This window comes from Tenrec ecaudatus, chromosome 9 (assembly GCF_050624435.1).
Source record: "Tenrec ecaudatus isolate mTenEca1 chromosome 9, mTenEca1.hap1, whole genome shotgun sequence".
Classification (NCBI taxonomy): Eukaryota; Metazoa; Chordata; class Mammalia; order Afrosoricida; family Tenrecidae; genus Tenrec; species Tenrec ecaudatus.
Genome location: NC_134538.1, coordinates 108,509,817 through 108,523,130, shown reverse-complemented (window position 1 = coordinate 108,523,130; position 13,314 = coordinate 108,509,817). Strand labels below are relative to the sequence as shown.

At 41.6% G+C, this 13,314-nt stretch overlaps 1 long non-coding RNA gene across 2 annotated transcripts in view; it reads right to left on the bottom strand.

The window, feature by feature from the left end:
• Positions 1 to 13,314, bottom strand: part of LOC142457086 (uncharacterized) — a 69,001-nt gene that overhangs the window by 15,442 nt on the left and 40,245 nt on the right. The window lies entirely within an intron of this gene.

Sequence of the window (13,314 nt, the reverse complement as noted above, 5' to 3'; positions counted from 1 at the left end):
CCTTAGATTAGAAGCCAGGAGGGCAAGACGTCATCTGGCATTCTTTGGGTATGTTGTCAGGAGAGACCAAACTATGGAGAAAGACATCCTGCTTGGTAAAGTAGCCGGCGACAAAAAGCAGGAAGATCTTTGAGCAGATGGAGTGACCCAGTGGCTACACTGATGTGCTCGAACATACACGCAATTGTGAGGCTGATGCAAGACCAGCCAGCGGTCCCTTCTCTGCTAGATCGGGTCGCCATTCATCGGGCCGACGCCACGGCACTTACCAACACCAAGACTCTCCCACAGAGCTGGTTTCTGTGCCTGCCGTCCGGAGAAATTCACATGCTGCTGATGCTGGCAAAGACTATCTGTGATGAAGCTGTTGGCCTTGCCACATTCTATCATTGGATCTCCAGTTTTGTTTCTACCACCAAGGCCTTATTTCCCAATTACTGTCCCATTCTCTTTGTTTCTAACTCTTCCATTTTAAATGCAACTTGATTGCATGTTTCATAAATTTCACACCGAAAACCAGTAAAGTTTATCAATGGCGCCTCACTAACATTAATGCTTGGTGTAAACATTCGAGTAACCGTTTTATTGACAGCAGTGACTTGGTTTTGGATAGACATTACGCTATCACCCTTAGCATTACACTTCAGGATAAATCTTGAAACATCCTTTTTGACAATGGGTGCAATGCCATTCCTCTCGAGTCTGTCCGTCCTGGCATAGGAAACCATATGCTTATCTGATTCAGGATGGCTAGTGGCAGCCTATTTCAGATTATTAATGCCCATCTTTATGTGTTCCATTTAATTTTAATGGCTTCCACTCTTCTCTAGATTCATACTTAGAACACTCCAAGGTGCAAGTAGTCATAGGTGTTTTCAGCTATTTCTTCTCTTTTTGCATTGCGCCCCATCAATCACTGAAGATCCTGAGGGCTCTACTCCTGCAGGCTTTGCTCCATCCATGTGATGAGCAACTCTATTTTGAGAAGGCAGCTCTTCCTAAATTATATTTTGAGTGCCATCCGATCTACTGACACTATCTCTGATAATGTTCTTTTATCGTTCATGAGACTTTCAATATGTGACAGTGTTTCAATACTGTCCACTAAGTTTTTAACAGCTAATTCCTGGTGGTATAGTGGTTACACAAAAGGTTGCAATCTGCAAGGTCCATAGTTCAAAACCACCAGCTGCTCTTCAGGAGAAAGATGGTGCTTTCTAGTCTTATAAATAGTTACCATCTCAGAAAACCACATGGACAGTTCTACCCTGTCCTGTATGGTCACAATGAGTCAGCATTGACTCAATGGCAGTGAGTTTAATTCCTTGGAAATGTATAGCCTATTCTTTTTTCATAATCTGTTCTTATTCTGGAAGCCCTGCTGAAACCTGTTCACTTTGGGTGACCCTGCTGGTGAAATACCAGTGGTAGCTTCCAGCATAATAGCAATACATAAGCCACCACAGTATGACTGTCAGAATTTGCTATGTAGGACTCAATGACTAATATGAACTTTACTACTGCTCAAGATTCTTCTCGCCTCTCTCGCTCTCCCCACGTCTTCAAATCCTATCTAGTCTTCTAAGCAAGAGGAGTGCACTATTTAATGGGAACATAACCCCCTTAGTTCCAAGCCCTCCTTCAGCTACACCACATTTCTCCCCTCCAAGAAACCTACCACTTCAAACCAATGGAGCATAATTCTACTTTGACACGTACAAGGTTACCAAGAGTCAGAATCAACTCAAACACAATTTCTTAGAAAACGTTTTAGTTCAGAAAGTGTTAGAATAAAATTTTTTACCTTATCCGCCATTACTGTCTCCATTTCTGTTCATTTTCATCCACTTTCTAACTTCACTATAATGCAGCCTTGAGTCCTACCAATTCCATGGAAACATGTCTCACTGATGTCTTCAATTGCATACATATTACTGAAGCCCACGAGAATTCCCAGACACGATCCTTGTCAGTTAATACTGTAGTACTCTCTCAGAAAATTATTGAACATTAAGCAATTATTTTTGGTACAGTGACTTTCTATATTCCTTCTGTCTTTTAAGAGTAAGTTTCAGAGTCTCTCCTGATATTTACTTTAATCTTTTCTCTTTCCTGTCTTTTTAATGACCATTTTCTTTTTTCTTATATGTTCTTTTTTTATGTTCTTTTTTTGCTACTTCTCCACTCCACCACTTATGATGTCTTTCTGCAGGGACTGGTCTCTCTGACACGTGTCCAATGTATGTAAGGAGAACAGAACATGTAGCAGGTGTTAAGTAATATACATAGCTTGGCATGCTTATTGGTGGTGGAGAGGAGCTGGTTAATATAGGATGTGAAATTACACAGACCTGCTCTGCTGAAGTAATATAGCTGCATATCTATGTGGACTTTTTTGAAGAGGCCTGGTAGCATAGTGGTTATGCGTTGGACCACTAACTGCAGCATCAGCAGTTCACAACCTCCAGGATTTCTATGAGAGAAAAACAAGACTTTCTACTCTGGTAAAGCGTTACGTCTTGGAAATTCACAGAGGCAGGTCTATCCTGCCCTCTAGGGTTGCTTGCTGTGACTTGGCATTGATTCACTGGCCGTGAGGGTTTTTTTGTGTTGTTGTTTGTTTTGTTTTTTCACCTTCAGGTGCAAGCAGGGAGATTGACACTTAGGTGTAGACATGAGAAGGATCCCAATAAGGGGCACTTCTGAGTCCCAGAAGCAGGTTCATACTAAGTCCCTCTAATTATGAGGATTGGGAGAAAGACAGGGCTTTCTACCCCCATAAACAGTTCCAGTCTCTGAAACCCACCGGTGCTACGCTGTCCTACGCTATGAGTCAGCATCAACTCCATAGCAGAGAGTTTGTTTTTGGTATATTTAATTTTAACACACTAGACTTATGTTAGGAAAAGATTGACTTTCTAACCAAATTCTCAAGGAGCTTTCCCAGTGCATACTCCCTTTGTCCATCTTCACTTTTCCCTTAGAAATAGATGTGTGCCGCAGGTCACTCCTGGTCACCCCAACCCTGTCCATCCACTACAGTTCCCTCACGTGCCATCTCCTCCACGATGCTGTCAGCCTGCCCTGCAGTGAACACAGCTCTCAATACCTTCCCGGATTATCGAAGCACTTTTACTCTCTCAAACACTAACTCCTGTGGTGATGTAATAGCTCACAGCATATGCGGAACTTCTTTCCCGCAACCTACAAGGGTTTCTACCGGGTTGCTCTGAGTCAGAATCGACTCAATGGCAGTGAGTTTGGTTTAGTGAGTTTCCTGGAATGGGATTAATTTCCAGAATGCAAGCCATACATAGGTGGACACACAGACTCTACCCAGATACCTAAAGCATTTCAATCTCAAAACGTTCAGTCTCAAATAATATGGAATTCCTTTCCCTGAGCTCACCATCATATTAGAAATAAAATAATAGTGATTAACAATTTCCATTATAATACACAGTCTAGCAACAATATTTTGTTTCTTGATGTCTTGGTCATCAGACCTGCTCCTGGGGTTGTATAGGGACACTGATGCAGAAAATGGTATTGGATACATAGCTTTAGCTCTAGTTTCTTCAACGATTAAGTTATACTAATTTGTTATCATTTCTAGTTTTAAATATGAGAGTAATTCAGACCCACAAGTTATAGGTTAAGACAAACAAAGGGAGGGTATGTTTGAAAAATACATGTACAAATGTAAATATATTTATATATAAAGGACTTCCCAGGGAAGCTGTATATGGACCCATGCTAATTGGTTACCCATTGAGCTGCCAGTCATAAAGTCAGTGGTTTGAACCCACTAGGCATTCTGCAGCCTTTCAAAGATTTAAAGATGTGGAATCCCAATGGGGCAGCTCTTCTCTACCCTAGAGAGTCACTGTGAGTTAGAATTAAGTAGATGGTAGCAAGTTTTTTTGTTTATTTTTGGTGTGGGAGGCTTTGTAATATATACAGAGACAACATGTTGGAACCTAAAAAGCCAGTACACAGCAGAATAGTGGGTGGGGGGGGGATTGAAAAGGCATATATATGGAAGGGTGAGAGCAATCTAGAATGTTGAAAATATAAATTTCATAGGAATTTTCATAAATATTTTGAAGATATAATTTTTTCTTCAAATTATCAGTAAACATTTCAGAACACGTTTAATATATAAAAGTCAAGGGATGATTCATTTAAATACTTTAGAGTTGAGGTTGACTTCAACTTTTTTATAAGAAAAAATCTTACTTATAAGAGTTCTGTGCAAGCAACGAAGTCCCCAGGGAATACCAAAAATAGACTTTGGGACCAGGGTATGGCACCCCATCAGACTCAACCAGAAAACACTCCGAAAAGTCAACAAACAGACCTTCAACTATTTACAGGCTTTTCTTTTGTGTGTTACTGTTTTTGTTGTTGTTTCATTTTCTTATGTTGCTTTATTTTGCTTTGTCTTGTTTTTTATGCATATTCTCTGCAGATCTATCTAGATAAGATGGGTGGGATAAACAATCTGGAGGAGAAAACAATGGGACTGATGGTTCCAGGGGGACATAGAAGAGGGGGAAAGGAAGTGGGTGGTAACAACTCCAGGGACAAGGGAACAGCAAATGATCCAAAATTGATGGGGAGGAAGGTGTAGGAGGCCTGATAGGGCTTGATCAAGGGCAATGTAACTGAGAAGAATTACTGAAACCCAAATGAAGGCTGAGCATGATAGTGGGACAAGAGAAAGTAAAAGGAATAGAGGAAGGAACTAGGAGGCAAAGGGCATTTATAGAGGTCTAAATACATGCATGTACACATGTACATATATTTATATACGATGATGGGTAAATAGATCTATATGCATATACTTATAGGTTTAGTATTAAGGTAGCAGAGGGACAATGGACCTCTACTCAAGTACTCCCTCAATGCAAGAACACTTTGTTCTATTAAACTGGCATTCCATGATGCTCACCTTCCTGACAGGAATCCTGAAGAAAAAGTGGGCGCAGAAGCAAATGTGAAGAAAGCTGATGGTACCCAACTATCAAAAGATATAGCATCTGGGGTCTTAAAGGCTTGAAGGTAAACAAGTGGCTACCTAGTTGAGAAGCAACAAAGCCCACATGGAAGAAGCACACCAGCCTGTGTGATCATGAGGTGTTGATAAGATCAGTTACCGGGCATCAAAGAACAAAAAATCACTGTGAATGAAGGGGAGTGCAGAGTGGAGACCATCTGTAGGCAACTGGACATCCTCTTACAGAAGGGTTGTGGGGAGGAGATGAGTCAGTCAGGATGCAGAATAACAACGATGAAACATACAACTTTTCTCTAGTTCTTTAATGTTTCCTTCCCCCACTATCATGATCCCAATTCCACCTTAAAAATCCAGCTAGACCAGAGGATGTACACTGGTACAGATCAGAGCTGGAAACACAGGGATTCCAGGAAAGATAAACCCCTCAGGACCAATAATGAAAGTAGAGATACCAGGAGGGTAGGGGGAAAGTGGGGTAGAAAGGGGGAACCAATCACAATCATCTATATATAACCACCTCCCTGGGGGATGGACAACAGAAAAATGGGTGAAGGGAGACATCATACAGTGTAAGACATGAAAAAATAATAATAATTTATAAATTATCAAGGATTCATAAGGGAGGGTTGGGGAGGGAAGGGCAAAATGAGGGCTCAAGTAGAAAGAAAATGTTTTGAGAATGATGATGGTAACAAAAGTACTTGCCTAACACAATGGATGAATCTATGGATTGTGACAAGAGTTGTATGAGCCCCAATAAAATGAGTTTTGAAAGAAAGAGTTGTATGAGTCCCCATTAAAATTATTTTTTAAAATAAAAGAGTTTTGTGCACAAGTGGAGACGTTCTGTCACCTTATAACAAGACTGGGGTGTGTAATTTTAATAAAGGAGTTTGAAGTCTGATAGACCCAGATTGAGTTTCAGAACATTTGAATCTCTATTTATTGTACTAAACTCACTACCCGTCAGTTGGTTGCAACTAATAGAGATCCTGGAGGACAGATTGGAACTTGTTCTGTGGGTTTGTGAGACTGTAAGGACTTATGACTGACAGCAGAATGTCTCATCTTTCTCTTGCAAAGCAGCTGGTGGACTGGAATAGCTGACCCTGTGGTTAGCAGTCAAAAACCTAACTTGCTACACCATCAGGGCTCCTTATTTAATGTACACTCACTCTTTTAAAAAAAGCATTTTATCGGGGGGCTCTTACAAATCTTATGAGGATCCATCATTCAATTGTACTGAGCACATTTGTACATATATTGCCATCAACATTCCCAAACATTTTCTTTCTACTTGAGCCCTTGCTATCGGCTCCTTTTTTCTCCCTCCTTCCCCCACCCTCCTGCCCTCATGAATCCTATTGTTGTTACTTCATGTACACTAACTCTTATTGGGGTGGTGCAGCATTTACAAGTTGGGCTGCGATCCACATGGTCGGCAGTTTGAAACCATCAGCAGGTCTGTGGGACAAAGACGGGACCTTCTCCTCCCTGAACCAGTTGCAGTCTGGGAACCCCCCTGGGGGCCACTAGGAGTCAGCACTGACTCAATGGCAGTGAGTTAACTCTTACTGAGTTAGGTAAATCTGCAGCACAAGAGTGCTTTAGAGTACTAAAAAGCACGATGCTACTTTAAAGAAGTTAGATGTGCCTGACCCAAGCCATGGCATTTTTAAAAAGTAAAATATATGCAATGGAGAAAGTGTTCATTTTTTACAAATAATAGTGCCGTGCAGTCAAAATTCTGTCCTGTTGACAATTGAGAATACCAGCAGGCTCCAGGAAGTTGATCAACGCCTGCTGCCCCCTCCCCCAGAGCCCTTACAAAACCATGTGTGTTTCTCCATTACCAATTGCCTCTTGATCCATGGATAAGTTACACAGGAGCACAATGAGGTGTTTTCTAATTTCTATTCTTCTCGAGGCAATCCATAGTTTGTTGTGATCTACACAGTCAGTACCTTGATATAGTCAATAAAACACAAGTAAATAGTTTTCTGGTATTCTCTGCTTTCAGCAAAGCTCCGTCTGACCTCACTCATGAGACCTCATGTTCCACGTCCTCTTCCGAATCTGGACTGAACCTCTGATCCCCTTGTTGAACTATCGTCTGCAAAATTTTACTTGCATATGATGTTAATGATATTGTTCTATCATTTAACCATTCTTTTGGGTCACCTTTCTTTGGAATGAGTACAAATATAGGTCTCTTTCTGTCAGTTGGCCACGTACCTGTCTTCCAAATTTGCTGGCATAAATGAGTGAGTGCTTCCGGTGCACCATCGGCTTGTGGAAAGACTTAAGTGGGTAGTCCATCAATTTCTGGAGCCTTATTTTTGGCTAATGCTTTCAGCACAGCTTGAACTTTTTCCTTCAGTACCATTGATTCTTGCTCATACGCTACCTCCTGAAATGATGGGCTGTCAGCTAACTAGTTCTTTTTGATACAGGCACTATGTTTTCTTTCCATCTCCTGCATCATTCAATATTTTGGTCATAGAATTTTTCAATATCGTAACTTGAGGTTTGAACTTTTTCTTGAGTTCTTCCAGTTTCAGAGTGTTCTTCCTTTTTGGTTTTCTATATTTTACAATTTTATTTTCTCTTTCATTATAATACTTTACTTTGTCTTCTTGAGTTGTCCTTTGAAATATTCTGTCTAGCTCTTTGACTTCATCATTTCTTCCATTTGTCTTAGCTACTCTATAATTAAGAGCAAATGTGTGCATAAGTAAGTGTGGTGAAGAAGGCTGATGGTGCCCGGCTATTGAGAGATATAGCATCTGGGCTCTTAAAGGCTTGAAGGTAAACAAGCGACAATCTAGCCCAGAAGCAACAAAGCCCACATGGAAGAACACACCAGCCTGTGTGATCACAAGGGGCTGAAGGGACCAGGTATCAAGCACCGAAGAACAAAAAATTCATATCATCGTGAATGAGGGGGAGTGCGGGATGGGGACCCAATGTCCATCTATAGACAACTGGACATCCCTTGCAGAGGGGTAGTGGGGAGGAGATGAGTCACTCCGGGTACAGTGTAGCATTGATAAAACACACAACTTTCCTCTAGTTCTTAAACACTTCCTCCCTCTCCCCTACTATCATGATACCAATTCTACCTTACAAACCTGGTTAGACCAGAGGATGTACAGTGGTGCAGATAGGAACTGGAAATAGGGAATTCAGGACAGATGAACTCCTCAGGACCAGTGGTGAGAGTGGTGATACCAGGAGGGAGAAGGAAAGCGGGGTAGAAAGGGGGAACTGATTACAAGGATCTACATATAACCTCCTCCCTGGGGGGTGGACAACAGAAAAGTGGGTGAAGGGAGACACTGGGCAGTGTAAGACATGATAAAATAATAATTTATAAATTATCAAGTGCTCATGAAGGAGGGGGGAGTGGGGAGGGAGGGAGAAAAAAAAAGAAAAATGAGAAGCTGATTCCAGGAGCCCAAGCGGAAAGCGAGTGTTTTGAGAATGAGTAGGACTTTACATAATAAGTGTGCTTTACACAATTGCCATATGTATGGATTGTGATAAGTGTATAAGCCCCAATAAAATGATTTTTTTAAAAAGGAACACAGTTGAAGAGCATCCCATGATAGAATTTTGCAAGATCAATGACTTGTTTATAGCAAATACCTTTCTGTTACAACACAAAGAGTGACTATATACACGGACTTCTCCAGTAGGAATGCACAGACAGCAAATTGATTGCATCTGTGGGAAGAGGTGATAAACAAGCTCAATGTCAGGAGCTAAAACCTGGCCAGGAGCTGACTGTGGAATAAACCATCAATTGTTCATATGTAAGTTCATGCTGAAGCTGAAGAAAATTAAAATAAGTCTATGAGGGCCAAAATAAGTCTGTGAGGGATGACCTTGAATCAATCCTACCTGGATTTAGAGAGCAGCTCAAGAACAGATGTGCTGAATTGAACACTAAAAACAGAAGACCTAAGGAGCTGTGAGATGGCATCAAGAACATCTTACATAAAGAAAGCAAAAGGTCATTAAAGACAAAGAAAAGATCAAAGTGGGTGTCTGAAGAGTCTCTGAAATTTGCTCTTAATCATAGCCATGGCGTTTCTCGCCTCATTTGCATGTGAAAGTTGGACATTGAACAAAGAAGACTGAACAAGAATCAATGCTTTTGAATTGTGGTGCTGTAGAAGAATGTTGTAGGTACCATGCACTGCTAAAAGGACAAATTGCTTTGTTTTGGGAGAAGTAAGGTCAGAGTACTCCTTAAAGAAAAGGATGGCAAACTTCGTCTTACGTACTTTGGATATGTTGTCAGGAAAGACCAGGAGAAGGACATCATGCTTGATATAACTGAAGTCCATTATCAATCAATTCTGTACTATAAAAGAAGCTATGCTAATTGGAATGGTCATTACAGTAGACATACAATCCCTGCTTACTGAATTTGCTGATTCCCCTCTCCCCTCTGGATATTATACAGTGTCCATTATTAAATCAACGTATCTCAAAGGCCCTGTCATATAAGTGCATATTGGAAGTATAAATTAATGTAAGTTTAAACAAACTACAGGTCTGACAAATACTACACATCAAACATCAAGATTGTTCAAGGAATTTACTGAATTGAAAACCACCAGAGGGCAGTTTAATACAATCATGGTAGAATATTTAAAACAATATGGCAGGAATAAAAGGGGGCTTCAAAGAGTTTGTGGGAAAATACAATGGAAAGATAATGGAATTATTCCATGAGCTTTTTGAAGTCCCCTCTTAATATATTTTTAAGTAATTCCAGCAGGTCAGCTATTATAGATACACTAAAAGGCATATTTGATGAAATGCTTAAAAAATTTCAATGAAAAATGTTTCTGAATTGGACATATTAATATTATATTTTGTATCCAGTGTTTGTCATTCAATCAAAGTTACACCCATCTTTTTTTTTTCAGGGGAGAGGAGAGGCAGAAAAATTGGCCAAGGGACCTTGGGTTGGTGACCAGAAATTATTGTTTCCCCTCCTAGTTCTGGTCCGTTCCCTTGTATAAGAAGGAATTTGTATGAGAAGAAACTGATTGTTTCTTTTAATTTTAATGGAATTGTTCTCAAAATTAAAAAAAATAGTCTTATAACAGCTACTAATAACTGTCATCTTATTCTGTCACCATGATAATTGCTTTTTAAAGTACTCATCAACATTTAAAATAATGTCATGTATTGATTGATGTGTATCTGTGTCTTCCTCTAGTTTGAAAACCCCATCACCATTAGGGCATTTGCTTCAAGGACCATGCTAAACTCAGCAGGGCGCAATAATTATGAGTGAATCATTTAAGTCATAACCTATAAGCCTTTAAGAGAGTAACTGCTCCAGAGACTGACTCGTGCTTTCATGTTTTCAGCAGCAATTCCCTCTTGCCTTTGATGTGTTACTACCCTTCCATTCATCCATCTCCATTAGGCAAAAACTATGGACTTCCTCAACTCTGTCCTTAAACAATATGATGATGGGAAGTGCCTAAGATTTCATCATGCTCCATTTTCCTCCCAGAAGCTGTGGTGCTGTTCATAAACTATTGGATGTAGTTTAAAGTGAAGTCATTCTCCATTTTCACAGGCTTTATGATGTATGCCTTGTTGCCAGAATTTTAAAAGGCAATTTATAGCCACTCTTGTGGCTTCTAAATAATAACAAATGACACCTAGGCCTCTCTTTCCTGGACCATAATCCGAGCTCACTTAAGACCACCATAGCTTCATCCATCACCAATATGCTGATTCGTCCACATTGTACCTTGAGCACTGACTTCGGCCCCAAACTTCAGGCAGTTGCTTTCATCGGGTGATCCACAGCTACCACAAAATCAACCCGGCCAAAGTGGAACTTCTTTTCTTCTCACACCCACGTGTCCTGACATAGTCTGCATTTGTGGACCGACACTCCCAGGCCAAATCCTGCATGCCTATCTAGACCAGCGGTTCTCAACCTGTAGGTCACGATCCCTTTGGGTGTTGAACAACCCTTTGACAGGGGTTGCCTGATTCATAACAGTAGGAAAATTACAGTTATGAAGTAGCAACAAAAATAATTTTATGGTTGGAGGTCACCACAACATGAGGAACTGTATTAAAGGATCGCGGCATGAGGAAGGTTGATGCTCTAGACCATGCCCCTCCTCTGTCACCTCATAATCCACCCATTACCCAGAAGCTCTCTCCCAGCCTCCCTTCTCCATCTTGATGCTGTTGCCTTAGTGTCAGCTGCAACCAGCTTCTACCCCCTCTTCCTGACTTCACACGTCTGCACCCTTTTCCCCTGTATCATCCTGCCCCAGAGTAAAGCTTCTGAGATGTACCAAAGACCAAACTCTCTACCACCAAGTCAATTTTGACTCATGTGACTCTAAGGGACCGAATGGAACTGCCCCTGTGGGTTTACAAGATGAGAATTCTTTTCAGGGATAGAAAGCCTCATTTTTTCCCCACTCTGAGATGTAAATGGCAACATTAGTCAACTCACTCACTGACAATTCCAACTCAGAGCAAGTGAATTCCCCTTTGGGTTTCTGAGACTAGAAAGCCTAACGGGAGTAGACAGCCCGATGCTTTTTCTCTGGAGCAGCTGGTGGTTACAAACTGCTGACCTTGCAGTTGACAGCCTGATCTATAGCCCACGATGTCACTAGGGCCCATATGCTGTTCCACATAAGATCCTTTCTGCGTATCTCTGCTTGTATAGCCCCACACCCCACCCGCTGCATAGCTCTCGAGCCTCATCTACTTTCCATTCATCCTCCTTCTGCCCACAGTTTGCCCCACACGGTCAGTTTTCCCTGTAGCCCCTATTCCCTCTTTTGGACTCAGCTCAAGCACTAGGAGACTACTTTGAATAGAAAAGAGGCCGTGTGTTTGCCAGGGGGAGAAAACCCTGGTTAGATGGCTCTATGACAGATTATGAAATAATTTAAAAGCAGAGAGGAATTTGGACCGGAGGTGATAGCGACTGGGGAACTATAACATAATAGAGAGAAATTTCCAGACTGCAAGAAGTGTATAGGAAGCCATTTCTGATCTCCTCTGACATCAAGAAACAAGGAGAATCAAACTCAACACCATCCCAAGGCCAATTCCAAAGAGGCTTAGGTCAGGCATGACTGCTCTCAAACCTTCTTACCAATTCTGACACCCAGCCATTCCTCTGCCCACGGCACGCTCTACTTCTCTGCCGGGTTTGACTATTTATTGCAATGTCCACACAGAACTCTCAGACCACACTCGTGATTGTGACATCTATTAGTGCATTTAACAGGTTACAACAGTTACTAGGATCAAAAGTGCTCAGGATACAGGTTTTCAGTGAAGAGTGCCTATTCTCAGTCAGGCCCGAAGCTATACTTCTCTTGGGTACTCACCCTTTCACCAACATGGCCTCCTGGCCTCTGTCCTGCTCAGGCAATATTACAAAGCTCCATTGTTATTATTGTTAGGTGCCAGTCCATCGGTTCTGACCCATGGTAACCTTATGCACAACAGAATGAAACGCTGCACAGTCCTGGGCCATCTTCGTAATTGTTCATCTGCTGAAGCCCATTGTTGCAGCCACTGTGTCAACCCATCTCCTCAGGGCCTCCTCTTTATCACTCACCCTCTACTTTACTAAGCACGCTGTCCTTCTCCTGATAATATGTCCAAAGTATGTAAGATGGAGTCTCACCATCCTTGCTTCTAAGGAGCACTCTGGCCGGACTTCTTCCAAGACAGATGGGTTTTTCTTTCCAGCAGTCCATGGTACTTACCCTGGTCTTCTCCAGCACCACAATGCAAAGGCATTGATTCTTGTTCAGTCTTCTTTGTTCAATGTCCAACTTCCACATGCCTATGAGGCAATGGAAAATACCATGGCTTGGGCCAGGTGTACCTTAGTCCTCAAAGTAACATCTTGCTTTTAAACTTTAGAGCAGTGCTCTAAAGAGATCTTGTGCAGCAGATTTCCCCATGAGCATTGTTTGTGGATCCAAGCAAGAGAAAATCATGAACAACTTCTGCTTTTTCTCCGTTATCGTGATGTTACCTATTGGCCCGGTTGCGAGGATTTTGGTCTTCGTTACATTGAGTTGTGATCCATACTGAAGCTGAAATCCTTGATCTTCATCAGCAAGTGCTCCAAAGCTCCTTTCGCACTGCTGATAAATGTCCAAAGCACACTTCATTCCACCGTTAGCCTCAGCTCCAAGGTAGTTGGCCCGAGCTACACGAGTTAGCAAGTCTAGCTCCCCTGATTGAGTGCTGGAAGTTACCTCACTCCC